This window comes from Schistocerca gregaria, chromosome 4, assembly GCF_023897955.1.
Source record: "Schistocerca gregaria isolate iqSchGreg1 chromosome 4, iqSchGreg1.2, whole genome shotgun sequence".
NCBI classification, from domain to species: Eukaryota; Metazoa; Arthropoda; class Insecta; order Orthoptera; family Acrididae; genus Schistocerca; species Schistocerca gregaria.
In genome coordinates this window covers 28,725,913-28,746,758 of record NC_064923.1, presented here as the reverse complement: position 1 = coordinate 28,746,758, position 20,846 = coordinate 28,725,913, and the positions used below count along the sequence as shown (strand labels likewise).

Below are 20,846 nucleotides of genomic sequence, written 5' to 3'. Positions count from 1 at the left end.
ATGAGACATGAAATACCCTCAGACTTCAAGAAGAATATACTAATTCCAATCCCAAAGAAAGCAGGTGCTGACATGTGAAAATTACCGAACTATCAGTTTAATAAGTCACAGCTGCAAAATACTACAGCGAATTCTTTACAGACGAATGGAAAAACTAGTAGAGGCCGACCTCGGGGAAGATCAGTTTGAATTCCGTATAAATATTGGAACACGTGAGGCAATACTGACCCTACGACTTATCTTAGAAGAAAGATTAAGGAAAGGCGAACCTACGTTTCTAGCATTTGTAGACTTAGAGAAAGCTTTAGACAAAGTTGACTGGAATACTCTCTTTCAAATTATGAAGGTAGCAGGGATAAAATACAGGGAGCGAAAGGCTATTTACAATTTGTACAGAAACCACATGGCAATTGTAAGAGACGTGGGGCATGAAAGGGAAGCAGTTGTTGGGAAGGGAGTGGGACAGGGTTGTAGCCTCTCCCCGATGTTATTCAATCTGTATATTGAGCAAGCAGTAAAGGAAACAAAAGAAAAATTCGTAGTAGGTATTAGAATCCATGAAGAAGAAATAAAAACTTTGTGGTTCGCCGATGACATTGCAATTCTGTCAGAGATAGCAAAGGACTTGGAAGAGCAGTTGAATGGAATGGACAGTGTCTTGAAAGGAGGATATAAGATGAACATCAACAAAAGCAAAACCAGGATAATGGAATGTAGTCGAATTAAATCGGCTGATGCTGCGGGAATTAGATTAGGAAATGAGACACTCAAAGTAGTAAAGGAGTTTTGCTATTTGGGGAGCAAAATAACTGATGATGGTCGAAGTAGGGAAGATATAAAATGTAGCCTGGCAATGGCAAAGAAAGCGTTTCTGAAGAAGAGAAATTTGTTAACATCGAGTATAGATTTCAGTGTCAGGAAGGCGATTCCGAAAGTATTTGTATGGAGTGTAGCCATGTAGGGAAGTGAAACATGAACGATAACTAGTTTGGACAAGAAGAGAATAGAAGCTTTCGAAATGTGGTGCTACAGAAGAATGCTGAAGATTAGATGGGTAGATCACAACTAATGTGGAGGTATTGAATAGGATTGGGGAGAAGTCGCAACTTTATTAGAAGAAGGGATCGGTTGGTAAGACATGTTCTGAGGCATCAAGGGATCACCAATTTAGTATTGGAGGGCAGCTTGGAGGATAAAAATAGTAGAGGGAGAACTAGAGATGAGTACACTAAACAGATTCAGAAGGATGTAGGTGCTGGGAGATGAAGAGGCTTGCACAGGATAGAATAGCATCGAGAGCTGCATCAAACCAGTCTCAGGACTGAAGACCACCACAACAACAACAAAAAGTCACGCGCTCAACCATCACATCGATGTTACCGTGTGGGGGAGATTCAGCAGTGACAGCAGAGGTGAAAGTTACCAGTCCGCGTTGTTCAAAACCCATCTACACAGGCGTCGGTGTGCCTGACGCTGGGGGGCCGTGACATGAAGATGGGGAAGTGGTCACTACCCCACAGGTCATCATGTGCTCTCCAGTGGATAGATGGGAGAAGTTCTGGGCTGCGAACTGATAAATCAGTGGCCGACTACCTATCATGAGCCACACTGAAATGTGTGGCGGCCCCAGTATTTAAGAGGCAGCGGTCGAATTGTGACAGTGAAGTTTCGACATCTCTGCCTCGACCAGTAAGCATGTACCACCCCATAAGGGGTTATGGGCATTAAAATCTCCCAGAAGTAGGAAAAGTTTAGGGAGTTGATCAATGAGTGCAGCTAATATAATCAGGAATACTGCACCATCTGGAGGAATATTTACATTGCAGATAGTTATTTCCTGTATCATCCTTATTCCGACAGCCACAGCTTTCAAAAATGGCTCTGAGCACTATGGGACTTAACAGCAGTGGTCATCAGTCCCCTAGAACTTAGAACTACGTAAACGTAACTAACCTAAGGACATCACAAACATCCATGCCCGAGGCAGGATTCGAACCTGCGACCGTAGGAGTCGCGCGGTTCCGGACTGCGCGCCTAGAACCGCGAGACCACCGCGGCCGGCAGCCACAGCTTTAAGAGGGTTTGAAGGGGGCAGGTGTAGGCTTCCGGCTCAGAGGTGACGTGGGTTTGCGGAGCTGGTGGTGCCAGAACTGTTCTAGCTGCGGCGTAAGACGATGTCATACGCATAGGTTGCAGGCGTTCAAATTTTCTCTTAGCTTCAGTGTAGGTCAGTCGGTCCAGGGTCTTGTACTCCATGATTTCCCTTACTTTTTAGAGAATCCTGCAGTCAGGCGAGCAAGGCGAATGGTGCTCTCCGCAGTTGACGCAGATGGGAGGCAGCGCACATGGAGTATTGGGATGTGATGGGCATCCGCAATCTCGGGATGTGACACTGGAAGTACAGCGAGAAGCCATGTGGCTGAACTTCCAGCACTGCATCGGGTGAGGGATTTAGGGCTTTACATCACACCAGTAGACTATCACCTTGACCTTCTCGGGCAATTTCACCTTCAAACGTCATGGTGAAGGCACCGGTGGCAACCTGATTATCCTTCGGAGCCCGGTGGCCACGCCGGACGAAATGTACACCTCACCGCTCTACATTGGCGTGCAGACCGTATTTAAGCTCTTATGGGGCGCGATGGTTACAGAAACACCACCCCCCCCCCCCCCCCCAGCTTTTCACAAGCTAATAACTCCCGTGACTGGGCAGAGGATGCTGTTTTGATCAAGACTAACCCAGATCTCATTTTGGACAAGTCCTCCATCTCCCCAAACTTGTCCTCTATATGATCAACAAAAAACTGAGGCTTCATCGTCATGGAAGATTCCCCGTCAGCTCTCTAATACACAAGGTACCGGGCAAATAGGATGCGCTGCCATCCTTAGCCTGACGTTCCTCCCATGGTGTGGGGTTGTACTACCGTGTGTTGAATTCAGCTCGTGATCGCTTAGAGACCGCTGGTGTTTCACCACCAGCAAGAGATGATGGACTATACCCCTTCGTGTGTCATCCGCCCTGATGCCACCCACTCTGACCAGCAGCAAAGGGCATCTGGCAGGATGGTCATTGCTGGGAGTCCCGATGCCCCAGAGGGATGGGCATCTACCTCTTGGCATACGTGGGGAGTTAACAGTGCACTTATCAGTAGAGCGATCCCTGTGTGGTCATGGGGCTACAACCAACATGGTACATGGTGGCCCCGCCACAACGCACTGGTTACAGTGCTGGATATCAGGCGCAAAGTAGTCCATGGTCATCGTAGACGCAGAAATCGACACTGCATGGTGGAAAAGGCACCCATGAAAGTGTCCTCGCCCTAGATATGGAGAATGGGCAGGACTGCAATGCGACGACGAGAAAGTGGGCTAAAGATTTCAATGCACGATGGACACGATGCACTTTGTAAGGCACCCTTTCCCAATTGGCGCGCTCTTCGCGAGAATTTTGAAGAATGGAGGTCGAACCGTACAGGGGACCGACACATGAAGACCGAAACGTGTGAAACTCCTTTTAGTCGCCTCATACAACAGGCAGGAATACCTCGGGCCTACCCTAACCCCCGGTGGAGGGGGGAGGGGGGGGGGTGTATGACCACTTATGCGGGAGTCCGTTGCTGACTCACACTGCTCTTTATTATACTTTCTGATCTTGGACCGTTCACAGTGTCTATTTTGCTTTTTTCACAGTCCAGTACACGTTCTTTCTGTTTTCATGCTTGATCTGTGTTCAGGTTTTGACGGGCTATGCACTGGGTCATCTTGCTACTAAATGTGAGAGGAGTGTGATGGGGGTTTCCCTTGTTCATGTCACTATCAGACAGTAGAGAGTTCAAGTATGAATATTACACACTTCTTCCTGTTTAGGCTAATGGAGTAATTCGGGTGCTTCTTTTTGCTTTTGATGTGGTCTACGGTGCGACTTAAAGGACTTACGGAAACAATTAGTCCATGGGAAATTCCTTACAAAAATAAACTAAAAAGGGTTTTTTGTTATTTTTTTGTAGGGGATCTACGACGACTATGCACAGCAAACGGCTGGAAAGTTTACCATATTCTGCAAAAATCACGATCTCTGCCAACACTGAAAGTTGTCTTGATCCTTATCAGTTTCCGAGACGAGCTTCGAAGTTACTACCTGTGCACGTAAAATCCGGTGTGAGGCGAAAAAATAGTTTGTAAGGTGACGGAGCACGGAGGAACATGCTGTGAAATTTCTCCATTATCATCGGAAGGATTATGGGAACTCCATATTGTACCGAAAAAAAAACGCAATTTTCTTTTGTACGTAAAATCCAGTTTCAGGTGTAAACAGCGCGTAGCGTTGGGCAGTTGGAGGTGAGCCGTCAGCAGTGGTGGATGGGGGAGAGAGATGCCAGAGTTGAGAGGATACTATGAGCGGGCAATCTGGACGTACGTCGGTCAGAAAAAAGGAAATTTGTTTAATTGGATGTCACAAAATTATATATATTATGACTTTTGAACGCTATTAAGATAAACACATTGTCTGTTCTCTATCAAAATCTTTCATTTGCTAACTATACGTATCAGTAGTTATTGCCTTCAGTAGTTAGAAACTTATTTAGCTGCAGTATTGGCGTATTGTAGTAGTTCGAGTCACGAAGACTTTTGTGAGGTAAGTGATTCATGACAGGTATAGGTTATTGTTAGTCACGGCCATTTTTGTCTTTTTTTGTAGGGATTATTGGAAGTCTGATTGCGTTGCGCTAAAATATTGTGTGTCAGTTTAGTGATGATCAGAATAAGTAAAGAGAAAACTGAGTACGTTGAGTTTTGCTCAGCTGTTTGAAAATGAAATAACGTAAGAGTTTTTCCAGCACTGTCATTCTTTACATTCAAAGGAGAAGTTTCAATTTGTATTTCACACACTATGAAAAATTTTACTGATCCATACAGTTCTTTCCATATGGCGGCGTGCCCTACTGTGGCAGGGAAAGGAAGGGAACCAGCGGAAAAATGCTGCTATCGGATCACAAATATGACTAACTGTTTAAATGACTGACTAAAAAGTGGCGTACCAACTGCCTCCTCCTACCTTCCTTGGCACATTCAAAATTTTTCTGGAAATTTTTAGCATACGAATATACTCGCGCTGTTTTTATTGCTGGGCGAACGACAGTGGCAGTGGGAAAGAGACGAAAAGTAATAAATACTGGACGAGTTGTGGGATAGAAAGTAGTGCAAAGAAAAGACTGAAGCACACAGGGCCAGTGGGAGAGGAAAAGAGAAAAAGTGGAAATGGAGAAGAGACAGTAATAATGAGGGACAGAGTACATGACAATGTGGGTGGGGTGGGGGAGGAGAGACAGCAGCATTGAGAATGAATGAATGAATGAATGAATGAAATAGCAGCAGTAAGAGTAAGGAGGAGGCAGTTATAGTGAGAGGGCAAAACAGAAGAGACTATGGCTGTGAGACAGGAGACGTGGCGGTTAGACAAAGAGAGATAATGGACAATGATTTGGGATGAATGGGCGAATTACAGCGATGCACTAATGGGTGCGAGTTACAATTAAGGGAGCTTATGGGAGCGAGGAGTATTACGTTTTAAGAAGAGCGCGAATATGTTCGCATGCCAAAACGTCTGTATTGTTCAGAAGGTGTTCGAAAGACACTGAAGGTGTTTAGTTTCCTCCCCCCCCCCCCCCCAACCCCAAAAACACACACACACACACACACACACACACACACACACACACACACACACACACACACACACACACACACTCTTTTTTAAATTAAAATACAATTTCCGGCCACATGGGTAAATGGTGTGTTGCTAAGGGATACATAGTCCGCATCAATTGGTGTACACTGCAATAAGAGGAGAAGCACGTGCTGTGTGTTAGAACCTAGGAATACAGAACGAAGTAAAAGCACTGAAATGCACAATAATGTCACAATACTTGTACTAATCTACTTGAAGCGCAGCTTCAACTAGAATACAAGATAATTACGCCACATATAGGATGCCTAAGGCGATCGCTTTGTTGATCGGCACGCGATTTGCAGGTCACGATTCCAGGCGTTCTGTAAGTGCCAGGATTCCGACGAGTTGAGAAACATAAGCGCAGCCAGCCAGATACTAGTTCTGAAGCGTTCCTTAGTCTGAGAATACACTGTACATAACATAAAACCGCATACGTGAATAGCTTTTTCTGTGTGGCTCTGCCACTAAGATTGCCATCAACACGTACAATAAGCAGACTACAGTCTATTCCACTTCTTCCTTGGCGGCGTTGACCAAAAACTGATTACACGTATTAAAAGCTGATATACACATCCAAAGTATTCAGCAATGTGGCATTTGCCTATGACGCAGGTACTTGCAGAGAATTATCGGCATCCGTAATCAGGTGCACACAAGATGCGTATACAGTATGATGTAAGGATAGTAGCCTTAAGTCGTTACACACTATATGTTTACTTGTCCTTGCAGTCACTGCTCACAGCGGTTGTCCGTCGCCCACTGGCTACGCAGGCCGAGATGTATTCGTGCCGGCAACCGAGGAGCAGCTTTGATAAACAAGCAGTCAACACTTGACAGTACTCTAAAGCTTCTACGGAACTGCGACACACTATCGATTTCAATTCTTTTTAATGTCCGCCCCCAGGTAGCTGAGTGGTCAGCGCAACAGAATGTCAATCCTAAGGGCCCGGGTTCGATTCCTGGCTGGGTCGGAGATTTTCTCCGCTCAGGGACCTGTTGTGTTATCATTTCATCCCCATCGACGCGCAAGTCGCCGAAGTGGCGTCAAATCGAAAGACTTGCACCCGGCGAACCGTCTACCCGACACACGACATTATTATTATTAATTCTTTCCAATCGATAACAGAAATACAGCGTTATTCTCAATGATGGATCCATTTTCAAAAATTCGTATGTATTCAAGTACAAATCTAAAATGAACAAGCTTTATGCCAACGAAAAGAGGAAGTTTCAAAGCTTTTGGTTGGCGGCGGCGGCGGGCGAGCGGTGATGCTTTCTGAAGTGGCAATAGAGCCGTCATCCGTTTCAGTTGTGAGATGATGGCAGTATTAGCCGTTGGTTTAAGCAATTGAAACAGACAGTGTGTGAAAATAAGTTGACACTATTCGTGGGAGCCGAAGCTGGGAATAAACCCCACCCCCAGATTTCAGGGAAAGGAAGAAATATGCTGCAATCACATGAATTTAGTTCAAGAAATTTATTAAGACGTCGGTCAGATGGTTTAAGTGAACTTATCTCGTTTATGTCCCCTCAGATTAAAGTTTGCTTAAAGTATTTCTTATAAAGTGTGCACTAATCTGGTTTTTCGTTTTTCTACCATATTCACTTTTAAATCATGAAGTGCTTCTCCAGCTTATGAATATATGAGAAGCGCCCTTGCAAACTATGATATGGGCGTTCTTGGGAGCATTTTATACAGTAACTACCCACTACTCTGAATACAACAGTGTTCTATAATTGTTATTCTTTATTAAAGTTACATTGAAATAAGTAACAGGCATCAAATGACGATATAACAAATGCAATATAAAACATAAGACACATTCACAGATACTGTATAATAATGATGCACCAAAATATTAAAAGTTAATAAAACATTTGCTTAGATAACTACACACACCTTTTAAAAATTCAATTGTTCATGCCCTCGTATCTCTGTGATGATTTTTTTTAACAAATGTTTGCTTTCTTTTGAGTTTCAAAAATCGTAGAATTCTGAACAACTGTATCTCAGATTAATTTTAACCGTCGGATATGATTTGAAGTCTATCGTCATTTCAGTTTTCACATATGACCATATCTTATTCATCAAAGAAAAGACACGCTCCACTGTTGCATTTGTACCTGGAAGACAACGCAAATTCCACAGTCTTTGAAATATTCTCATGAGGAATTTGTTTCTATTTGAAGTGCCGAAGCATCTGTACCCAACGCATAACAGTGTCAGTATTTTCTACGCTCCATTTGTCAATTTTCTGAGTAGTGACAAATTGCTGCATATTAAGACACTTGAAATAATTTATTGTCATTGATGTTACAGTTTGGCAATACGTTTATGAGAGATTCGTGGCATTTTTGGACCTCAGCCGATGTCGATACTGCGTTTAAAAGAACCCATTTGAAGTCCGAAAAGGCATTAAAACGATCCCTCAACCGCTCAATGTATTGTGCACTGCTATCATACAATTCACACATGGTTTCAGTGAACTTAATATCGTTTATGTCCCCCTCAGATTCAAGTTCGCTTATAGCATTTCTTGTAACGTTGAGGTGCGGGTAGAAGGTCTGCCATTGGCATACGATGTTGTGATATTGTGTAAATCTTTAGGATAGGGGCTAATCCAGCTTCCCCAACTACAGGGATAAGGGACTAAAGCAATTTAGTAATCTCTATCAAGAAGGCATAGTATGTGACGAATATGAAGACAGCTTCTAGACGGCGGACAATAGGAGGAGGAAGAATTCTGGAGGAAGAAAATTTCAATTTCTCGGAGACTGAATGAAAATTGGCCTGACAGGAAGATAGTCTATGGCAGTAAGAACAAAAAATGTTAAATCAGCCTTCGCACTTTTAATAAACATCTGCAATAATAAGACTCATTCGACCAACGAAAAACTGAGCCATTACTAGACAGTGTTCTGCCCTGAAGTCTTGTGTAGCAGAGAGCCTGAACCTCATACGAACGGCATTACAGCATTACTTGAGAAGACAGATCTTTGAGAATCAAGGATCAATTTCTTCGGAATTTATGTTTATAATGTCAAGGGAAGGTTGGCACATTAGATAATGCAATTTCTTCTGAACAAGAGGATCAAAGTATGTTGGACCCAAGAGGAACGAAGGAATCTGTAAGAAGTGAGACTACAGAAAGAGAGAGATACAACAGGGTGACTTTCAAATTAAAAGCTCAGGTTATAAGGTTTCCTGGACGGAATTAAACCCAGGGAAAAATCATCACGGTAGGAAAGCGAAGAAGGTTGCGGAATATGACAATGAATGAATAATGGACAAGAATAAACAAGGATTACTGAATTTACGTGCGCCTCAAGATAGTAGGATCTATCCTGTAAAACTCAGGTCACAGCTCAGTTACCACGGATAGCCTCTCAGCTTGTTCAGTCGTGATAACTGGTGTGACGAGGCAGCGCAAAGTGCCTTACTCTTTTGGTCTAAAATATGGCACAATGAAACATGAAAAATTAACAACTTTCTAGAGTTGGACCGGTGTGGTATAGTTAACTATTACAATGAAGTTGCATAACATTATTTCAAACCAGCGATAACTTATGTAACGACCTACGAGAAAGAGTTTGGAAAGAAAAAGGAAACGTTGCACAAAACTTTTAGAAAAGTCTTATATATCCACCAATACAGCAAATTTTACTTTATCTCGTGATGTTGATAAATTTTACTTTTAAAGAGGAAGTAATTGTAAACTGTCGAAGCTGCATTGGTAAAGTACCGGAACTTCAAGCGCTGATGGAAAGCACCGAAGCTGAAATCGTTATAGGTACAGTAAGCTGGTTGAAGCCAGAGATAAATTCTGCCGAAATTTTTACAATGGTACAGACGGTGTTTAGAAAGGATAGATTGTATGCAACCGGTGGTGGCGTGTTTGTCGCTGTTAGTAGTAGTTTATCCTGTAGTGAAGTAGAAGTGAATAGTTCCTGTGAATTATTATGGGTGGAGGTTACACTCAACAACCGAGCTACGTTAATAGTTGGCTCTTTTTACCGACATCCCGACTCAGCAGCATTAGTGGCAGAACTGAGACAAAATTTGGAATACGTTCCACATAAATTTTCTCTGCATGTTATAGTCTTAGGTGGAGATTTCAATTTACCAGATATAGACTGGGACACTCAGATGTTTAGTATGAGTGGTAGGGACAGATCATCGAGTGACATTATACTGAGTGCACTATCCGAAAATTACCTCGACCAATTAAACAGAGAACAGACTCGTGGAGATAACATCTTGGACCAACCGATAAACAACAGACCCTAACTTTTCGACTCTGTATGTGCAGAACAGGGAATCAGTGATCATAAGGCCGTTGCAGCATCCATGAATATGGAAGTTAATAGGAATATAAAATAAGGGAGGAAGGTTTATCTGTTTAGCAAGAGTAATAGAAGGCAGATTTCAGACTACCTAACAGATCAAAACGAAAATTTCTGTTCCGACACTGCCTTGAATTTTTTCCATAAACACTCAACATTGTCAATCGTAAAATGCGTTTTAGACAGGTACGTGCCGAGTAAAACTGTGAGGGACGGGAAAAACCTACCGTGGTTCAACAACAAAGTTAGGAAACTACTGTGAAAGCAAAGAGAGCTTCACTCAAAGTTTAAACGCAGCCAAAACCTCTCATGCAAACAGAAGCTAAACGATGTCAAAGTTAGCGTAAGGAGGGCTATGCGTTAAGCGTTCAGTGAATTCAAAGGTAAATTTCTATGTTCTGACTTGACAGAAAATCCTAGGAAGTTCTGGTCTTACGTTAAATCAGTAAGTCGCTCGAAACAGCATATGCAGACACTCCGGGATGATGATGGCATTGAAACAGAGGATGACCGCACTGCAATTCCTTCTCTAAATCCTCGCACAAACGAAAAAAATGGCTGACATCGAAATAAGTGTCCAAGGAATACAAAAGCAACTGGAATCACACAACAGAAGAAAGTCCATTGGACCTGACGGGATACCAATTCGATTCTACACAGAGTTCGCGAAAGAACTTGCCCACCTAACAGCCGTGTACCGCAAGTCTCTAGAGGAACGGAAGGTTCCAAGTGGTTGGTAAAGAGCACAGGTAATCCCAGTCTTGAAGAAGGGTCGTCGAGCAGATGCGCAAAACTATAGGTCTATATCTCTGACGTCGATCTGATGTAGAATTTTAGAACATGTTTTTGCTCGCGTATCATGTCGTTTTTGGAAACCCAGAATCTACTCTGTAGGAATCAACATGGATTCCGGAAACAGCGATCGTGAGAGATCAAACTCGCTTTATTTGTTCATGAGACCCAGAGAACATTAGATACAGGCACCCAGGTAGATACTATTTTCCTTGACTCCCGGAAGGCGATCGATACAGTTCCGCACTGTCGCCTGATAAAGTAAGAGCCTACGGAATATCAGATCGACTGTGTGGCTGGATTGAAGAGTGTTTAGCAAACAGAACACAGCATGTTGTTTTCAATGGAGAGACGTCTACAGACGTTAAGGTAACCTCTGGCGTGACACAGGGGAGTGTTATGGGACCATTGCTTTTCACAATACATATAAATGACCTAGTAGATAGTGTCGGAAGTTCCATGCGGCTTTTCGCGGATGATTCTGTAGTATACAGAGAAGTTGCAGCATTAGAGGATTGTGGCGAGATGCGGGCGGATCTGCAGCGGATAAGCACTTGGTGCAGAGAGTGGCAACTGACCCTTAACATAGATAAATGTTATGTATTGCGAATACACAGAAAGAAGGATCCTCTATTGTATGATTATATGATAGCGGAATGAACACAGGTAGCAGTTACTTCTGTAAAATATCTGGGAGTATGCGTGCGGAACGATATGAAGTGGAATGATCATATAAAATTAATTGTTGGTAAGGTAGGTACCAGGTTGAGATTCATTGGGAGAGTCCTTATAAAATGTAGTCCATCAACAATAAGGTGGCTTACAAAACACTCGTTCGACCTATACTTGAGTATTGCTCACCAGTGTGGGATCCGTACCAGATCGGGTTGACGGAGGAGATGGAGGAGATAGAGAAGATCCAAAGAAGAGCGGCGCGTTTCGTCGCAGTGTTATTTGGTAACGTGATAACGTTACGGAGATGTTTAGCAAACTCAAGTGGCAGACACTGCAAGAGAGGCGCCCTGCATCGCGCTGTAGCTTGCTCGCCAGGTTTCGAGAGGGTGCGTTTCTAGATGAGGTATCGAATATATTGCTTCCCCCTACTTATGCCTCCCGAGGGGATCAAGAATGTAAAGTTAGAGAGATTCGAGCGCGCACGGAGGCTTTCAGACAGTCGTTCTTCCGCGAACCATACGCGAGTGGAACAGAAAAGGGAGGAAATGACAGTGGTACGTAAAGTGCCATCCGCCACACACCGTTGGGTGGCTTGCGGAGTATAAATGTAGATATAGATGTACTGTGGGCTTCTCTCCATAGTAGATGCTGCAAAAACATACTAGCACTATTCAGGACCTATATTTATTTCCATCAAGTGTGGCAGTTACAATGCATTGCCCTAGTGAGGGAGGACTACGGATCAAACATGAAATATGACAAAGTCGTCTGCGTATGTGTGTGGTGTGACAGCCGACAGAAACTGAGATAGATGAAAAGCCGACTGAGTGCCTGGTCGATAAGGATATGACAGTGCAACTCAGCATGGTGCCTACTCGCCCTGAGGCTGTTGTAGCCTAGATCCACATTTCCTAGACAACTAATCTCTCTAAACAATTATTGGATTAATATTGGAACGTGGAAGGATGACTAACGTCATGAATGGCAATTCATATTGATGGTTCCTTTGCCGGAAAGATTGTATACAGAAACCTTACGATACGTTAATTTACGTATCTTAAGTCTCTTAGGATTTACACATCTATGAAGGAGCTTAAGAACTAACAAGTTTAAGAATAATTTTTTTTTTCAAAAGCACGCAGAAAACCTACGCTCTGATGTGGGGATCGAAAATTTTTAAATACGTCCGCTCTGACTGTTGAAAGAGCTGCACTAACTTGTGAATATTAGCCTTTCAATGGACGCCATTTACGTTACGGAAATAGTCAATTGTTGGAGAATATGGGGGAATATTAATGTAGAGTAGAGCCGTAGCGTTTTGTTACTAATTTCTCTGCAGTCTATAAATGAGACAGTAAAGTAAAACAAAGGACATTAAGAAAAAAACGCTTTATCAACTAGAAAAGTTACTTATACTTCGTCGACAGATGCTATGTAATGGAGAGAAGATGTAATGTTTAACAATCCGTTGCATCACCATCATTAGAGACTAGGTACTATCTCCGGCGAGAACTTGTCTGCGAGGGAACTAAGATAGGCCGTGTTTTCAAAGAAAGAATGTCAGCAATAACTTGGAAACGAGGATAATGCCTGAACCGTGGCTCCGGACACGGACAGGCTACCGGAAGCAATCCGCGTATCTTCGGTTCATTGGTCTGATACTCACAAAGTCGGAAATTAAAAACTAAACCTATGAGCAGCTTCGATGAATCAATCAAAAGCGTGGAGGGGGAAGTTTATGCAGCTGCTCCGAAGTATAAGCGACACGGGAACGCCTAATGTAAAATGCGAAGCACTTGTGAGGGCTTTTAGTTTAAATTTTACGTATTTCAGTCTCACATTACACAAACATTAACGGTTTCAACTTATCAGCAAGTCATCACATGATCTAGGAAATTAAATTACAAGTTAAAGTAACTCCAATACACAACACACTTTAATATGCTGCGTAGCAGCTCTTTAAAGAAGAGCTGAACAGCCACGTCAGGAGAGGTTCGTACTCTTAAATCGCCATTGTAAGATTAAAGCATTCACCACATAAAAGTGACAGATACTCTTAACATGAAATCAAGTAAAAATTGCTAAACTAATTTCTTTTTAAACAGGCCATCCGATGCAGTCAGTAACACCTCTGTGTGATCTAAGACTAAAATACATTCCTTTGTTATATTTTTCAAAGGACGGCCACCTCGTTCCCCAAAGACAGCATACACCCAGCTAGCCTATAGCTTTCACGTTCCTGATAAGAACCGAATAAGTCACGTACATTATATACACGGAACGAATTATAATCTGAGCGTAGGCACCAGAGGTAGAAAATCACAACATTTAGCCTACTTCAAAGTCGTCATCTCGAGCTTTAAAAACACTGTCCGTGTTGCGAAAGGTGTCAAAATGTATACCATTATCAAACTTGCCAATGTATCTCCTAAGCCTCAAAAATTATTTCGTAACTACGTACCATTCGATGCGGTCCCTTGATTCCAACTGTATAAAAACAGTTCACGTAAAGAGTCATTCACTGAGCAGTGATAAACCTGTTCAAATATCTAACGAAAACTTACGAAGATTCGAGAATGCCTTCGAAACTACTTTCGATATCCGATGAGTTCTTCGGTATGATCTTGACTGGCGGTCTGTATCTAAGTGGTAGCTTCAGACAGAAAACAGGAAAGAAAAAAAGACGCAGCGTTGAGGCTACTTGGTGCACCAAATTTTCCGAGTCGACTGTGGCACGACATAATACATCGTATCCTACAAGAAACTAAACACGAAATGATAGAAACTAGATAATAGTCGCGATAGGACCAAATATTTTTCTCCCTACCACGGATCTGAGCATTATGGGACAACTTATGAGGTCATTAGTAACCTAGACTTGGAACTACCTAAACCGAACTAACCTAAGGACATCACACACATCCATGCCCGAGGCAGGATTCCAAACTGCAACCGTAGCAGCAGCGTGGTTCCTGACTCAAGATCCTAGAACCGCTCGGTCACAACGGCCGGCTTCCGACCATGTTTGGTGTTTAAATAAACCACACAAGCCACGCTACTGCGGAGGGTACTTCCCGCAACATTACCGATCTTGTGTCCCACTCCACTGGCATAATGAGCGCGAGAAAATATCTGCATGCGCCATAATCTTATTGTCAGCAGAATTGTCGCAAAAACTTTCGCGAGTCTCACTTTATCCAACAGGATTTCGCGACAACCACGCCGTCTTTCATCCAATTATTCTCATTTTTAGCAGCGCGACTTTGAATTCGTTTGATGCCTACGTCCGCGCCTGGTTCATGAGGATTCAAAGCGCCGGAGCCATACTGGTCTCTCTAGCGTGTGGTATCCCATTTCAGTTGCATATTCAGCCACAATCCTTCCAAGAAATCTAAGTCTTGCATTCTCTTCGGTAATACTGTCCCATTTCATATAGCTGTCCACACCGATAGCTGAATGGTCAGTGTGACGGACTGCTGTCCTAACGGGCCCGGGTTCGATTCTCGGCTGGGTCGTGGATTTTCTCCACTCAGGGACTGGGTGTTATCATTTCATCCCCATCCGGCGCGCAGGTCGCCCAATGTGCCGTCGAATGTAATAAGACCTGCACCAAGGCGACCGGATCTGTCCCGTAAGGGGCCTCCCGGCCAATGGCGCCAAACGCTCATTTCCATTTCATACAGCTTCCTAGTATTACTCCTAAATACGATGTAACGTGCCCAAGATATTCAACATTAATCTTTTATCAGACACTATCGAGTTTTCACTCTTTGTTAGAAACGTAATATACTGCTTTTATTCAAATTTATTTATACAAATAGGAAATTCTGTCCAAGGTTTTCAGGATTTCCAACTAACAATCGTCCAACGACGACCCTTTCCAGTAGACAACTGTACTGTGCTGTGCTGCTGATCCTGTCCGGTTCACTGTTTGAGTATATTAAACACATAAGGGTCGCAGTATACTCCCTTTGTTACTTCAATTTCTGTTCAACTTTGACACGTCTAATAACGTACTGCATACTATTACTCAAATATTCCAGCACCCAACCACATATCTGCAAAGATACTTTGTATGGTCACATCTTCGTTTGTTGTTCACAGCGTGGTACAGAAATTTAGAAAGACGCAATCTACTTGTCCAGATGTGTCATGTTTGCGGGGTATCGTGTACCAGTAAGGAAAGCTGTCTCTCCTAAATCCGCGCTCATTCTTAGAGAAAAGGTGGTCTTCCTCGACGAACGTCATTATTTTCGAGTTCAGAATACTCTGTTTCTACTTCTACTACTTCTGTGCATCCGTTCCTTTACCCTGTTTTGTAAAACGGAGACCCGCGGGTTTTTCGGAGACAGTGGACTACCGCAGCCTAGTGCAGGCCCTGGGCTTCCCACGAGTACAAGAGTTCCTGGGCCGCCACGACCAGAAAAACTGCGTTTACAGCGAGGGTGGCTGTCTACTATCGTGGAGACTGTTCATCACTGGACAACAGCGACAACAGCAGTGGCACCGCTACCTCACACACAACTCGGTCCGCACGTCACGCGGCACTGGAAGGCTGACAGCACGGAGAAAGGTCGCCTGGAATTATGAACTTTGGTTAGCGTACCATTGATGGAGAGTTAAGATTAAGTCGAAAACCACACGAGGTGATGCATCCAGTGTGTCAGCAGAGAAATGTTGTCAAGTAACTTTTTCCTACATATAATTACTCGTCTCGTTGCGATCTATCGGCTGGCTCGCCCTGTACAGAGTTAACATTGATAAAATCGACAAACTGCAGGGACAGATGGAGGAAAAAAATGTCCTCTGAACATGTGCCCGGAAATGGACGGTGTGCGTGCATCGACAAAAAACCGTTCCGGAACAAAACGCAGAGCTGCATCGCATCCAAGTCACAACGTATGTTCATAGTGGCCTCCTTGGGACGCAATGCGCGCGTTCACACGCCGTATCATGGACGGCCGCTCCCTGTCGCACGCTCCGAAAAGCGTCACCGACGTCGCGAATATGCTATTAAAGGGCCTGCACAACAGGAAATGGTTCGGCATATACAACGCTTTTCAGATGCCCCCAGAGGTAAAAATCTGGGGGGTTTAAGTCCGGTGATATAAGCAGGCCATGTTACAGAGCCTCCGCGTCCTATCCAACGTCCGGAGAGACACCGCTGAGGTGTCGGCGAACTGTAACGCGGACGTGGGGTCGTGCTCCGTCATGCAGATACCACATAATCTGTCGTATTGCCAAAGGCACATTCTCCACCAGCCCAGGCAGTGTATTCTGCGGAACTCCAGGTACTATCCTGCGTTGTGAAATAATAACCAGTTCACATATGTGGTCGCCAAGAATTCCTCTCCATGTATTGATGCTGAACCGATGCAACCTCAATCATTCCACAATGGTTGACTTTAGCCGTCAGATGACGATTACGTAGGTTTACGATGCCAGTTATGGTAAAAGTGCCTTCTTCGGTAAGGAAAACTGGTGACAAAAACCTCATAATTGTGGTTGTCTGGTGCCAAGACCATCGACAAAACCCTTCCCGTAGAGGTAAATCCGCTGCCGATAATCCTTGCTCTTGCTCTTGTTGCAGGTGATAGGGATAGTGGCGGTTGTCATGCTTACATCATGTTGGCGCGCCGCTTGCCTGAAGCCTGAACTATGGTTCATCTCAATATCAAGTAGAACCTGGTCCTCCAAATCTGGTGTATGCGCAGTTCGCCACCTCCTTGCACATTTGTCTGTCTGCAAGCACCCGTGATCAAACAAACGCCTAGAATGGGCTTGAAATGTTGTGGGAGTACTTGTTTTGGTACAGCCGCACACTCTCTGGACCGTTTCCATCTGCTTGGCCGTACACAAACGTCATTTAGGCTTGTTCCCAACATGCATATTTGACAATTCTGCTGCTTACAATACACTGCATCAGTCATACAGCCTGCAACACACAAGTTACACACAGCACGTGATCAGATGATACTTTTCATTCGTCGGCACCATCTGCCATGGCAACGTTGCATTCTCAGATATGTCAAAGGACATTTCTTCCTCCATTTCCAGTCAGGAATTCGTCTCTGCAGTTTGTCGGTTTTATTAATATTCATCCAGTTTGCCGGTTTTGTTAATATTCGCCCAGTATATCTTTTTTTATGAGATACAGAGCACACTGTATGCCTTTGTACTTCGAAGTGAGATTCGTTAAGTAAGCACACCAAATAATGTAGGCTGGTCCAACATCTTGCATTAACTAATTCCTTCGTAATTTTCTTACATAATGTTAACAAGTTATTCTGAGCGCTCACAAGGTTAAAAGGCCTGCCCTCAGTATGGACGCTAAGGGTAATTAACTGCTTGGTTTCCAGTGTCCTCGTTTTCATCCTTCGATGAGTAATGAAACAGGGGAAGCAGCGGAGGTTTGATTGCTGAAACTAACTTCTAATCTAATCAAAAATACACCAAGACAAAGAATTTAAAAGCTAGTGTGTACTGCGAAACAAAATTACTTTGAGCTGCAGCAAGGGGAGGTGTAGTATGACAAGGGGTAGATTTTGCTTCACACAAAAGATATTTATGATGGATGAAATGGGACGATTCTGCTCATGTGCACTTGTGCCACGATCTTCCTGGGTCAAGTGTTCCAATTCGACTAATGAGGTTACATTAACAGTTTCACAAGCTCTACAATTAAGTCTCTGATTAAATTGCCCGTTTGACGAAACTATGGATGATGGAATTGTAAACCAGACTTCGTGCAACCCACAATATAATAAAATCTACTCGTCTCAGGAGACCGGACAGGCAAACACAATGAAATCCCATCAAGGCCTTGCGAAGATATTTAAAAACCGGGCATAATACAAACTAAAGAGTGTTCGAACTGTGCCATGCATGAGCCACATGGTGTGGCGAATTGCTAGCGACACTCTGGCCCCGTATTTCAGCCAACGCGAGGTTAAGTAATGTACCGTAGGTGCAACCACAACGGAGAAAGCTGTTGAGAGGCCAGACAAACGTGTGGTTCCTGAAGACGGGCAGCAGCCTTTTCAGTAGTTGCAGGGGCAACAGTCTGGATGATTGACTGATCTGGCCTTGTAACACTAACCAAAACGGCCTTTCCGTGCTGGTACTACGAACGGCTGAAAGCAAGGGGAAACTACAGCCATAATTTTTCGTGAGTGCATGCAGTTTAACTGTATGGTTAAATGATGATGGCGCCCTCTTGGGTAAAATATTCAGCAGATAAAATAGTCCCCCATTCGGATCTCCGGGCGGGGACTACTCAGGAGAAAGAAAACTGACGTTATACGGATCGGATCGTGGAATGTCAGATCCCTTAATTGGGCAGGTAGGTTAGAGCACTTAAAAAGGGAAATGGATAGGTTAAAGATAGATATAGTGGGAAATAGTGAAGTTCGGTGGCAGGAGGAACAAGGTTTCTGGTCACGTGAATACAGGATTATAAATACAATATCAAATACGATAATGCAGGAGTAGGGTTAATAATGAATAAAAAATAGGAGCGCGGGTCAGCTATTACGAAAAACATAGTGAACGCATTATTGTAGCCAAAATAAATGAGAAGTCCACGCCTACCACAGTAGTACAAGTTTATATGCCAACTAGCTTCGCAGGTGACGAAGTGATTGCAGAAATGTATCACGAGATAAAAGAAATTATTCAAATAGTGAAGGGAGACGAAAATTTAACAGCCATGGGGACTGGAATTCGATAGTAGAAAAAGGAAAAGTAGTACGTGAATACAGAATGGGGGTAAGGAATGAAAGAGGAAGCCGCGTGGTAGAATTTTTGCACAGAGCCTAATTAATCATGGCTAACCCTTGATTTAAGGATCATGAGAGAAGGTTGTATACGTGCAAGAGGCCTGGAGATACTGGGAAGTTTCAAATAGATTATATAATGGTAAGATACAGTTTTAGGATCCAGGTTTTAAATTTTAAAACAATTCCAGGTTCAGATGTGGACTTAATCCCAATCTATTGGTTATGAACTGCAAAAAGATGGGAATTTAAGGAGATGGGACCGGGGTACACTGAAATAAACGAAGGTTGTAGAGTGTTTCAGAGAAAGCATTAGGGAACGATTGACAAGAACAGGGGAAAGAGATACAGTAGAAGAAGAATGTGTAGCTTTGAGAGATGAAATAGTGAAGGCAGCAGAGGATCAAGTAGATAAAAAGACGAGGCCTAGTAGAAATCCTTGCGTAACAGAAGAGATATTGAATTTAATTGATGAAAGGAGAAAATATAAAATGCAGTAACTGAAGCAAGCAAAAAGAAATACGAGCGTCTCAAAACTGAGATCGACAGGAAGAGCAAAATGGCTAAGCAAAGATGGCTAGAAGAAAAATGTAAGGATGTAGAGGCATATCATTAGAGGTAAGAGATGCTGCCTACAGGAAAATTAAAGAGACCTTTTGAGAAAAGAGAACCACTTGTATGAACATTAAGAGCTCAGATGGAAAACCAGTTGTAAGCTAAGAAGGAAAAGTAGAAAGGTAGGAGTATATAGAGGAGTGTATACAAGGGCGATGTACTTGAGGGCAATATTATGGAAATGGAAGAGGACGTAGGTGAAGATGAATTGGGAGATATGATATTGCGTGAAGAATTCGACAGAGCACTGAAAGACCTAAGTCGAAACAAGGCCCCAGGAGTGGACAACATTCCATTGAAACTAATGAGAGCCTCGGGAGAGCCAGCCCAAACAAAACTATACCACCCAGTGAGCAAGATGTATTAGACAGGCGAACTACACTCATACTTCAAGAAGAATATAGTAATTCCAATCCAAGAAAGCTAGTGTTGACAGGTGTGAAATTTACCGAACTATCAGGTTAATAACTCACGTCTGCAGAATACTGACACGAATTCTTTACAGACGAATGGAAAAACTGGTAGCAGCCGACCTTGGGGAACATCAGTTCGGATTCTGTAGAAAGGTTGGGACATGTGAGGCAACAATGGCCCTACGATTTATCTTAGAAGATAGGTAAGGAAAGGCAAACCTACGTTTCTAGCATTGTAGACTTAGAAAAAGCTTTTGAAATGTTGACTGGAATATTCTCGTTCAAACTGAAGGTTGCATGGGTCAAACGCAAGGAATGTAAGGCTATTTACAATTTGTACAGGAACCAGATGGCGGTTATAAGAGTCAAGGGGCATGAAAGGAAAGCAGTGGTTGGGAAGGGTATGGGACGGGGCAGCCTATCCCCGTGTTAATCACTATGTATATTGAGCAAGCAGTGAAGGAAACAAAAGAAAAATTTGGAGTAGGAATTAAAATCCAT

The 20,846-nt window shown here is 43.3% G+C and overlaps 1 protein-coding gene across 28 annotated transcripts in view; it reads right to left on the bottom strand.

Moving 5' to 3' along the window:
- LOC126266634 (kinectin) overlaps positions 1-20,846 on the bottom strand; it is a 327,061-nt gene that overhangs the window by 275,784 nt on the left and 30,431 nt on the right. The window lies entirely within an intron of this gene.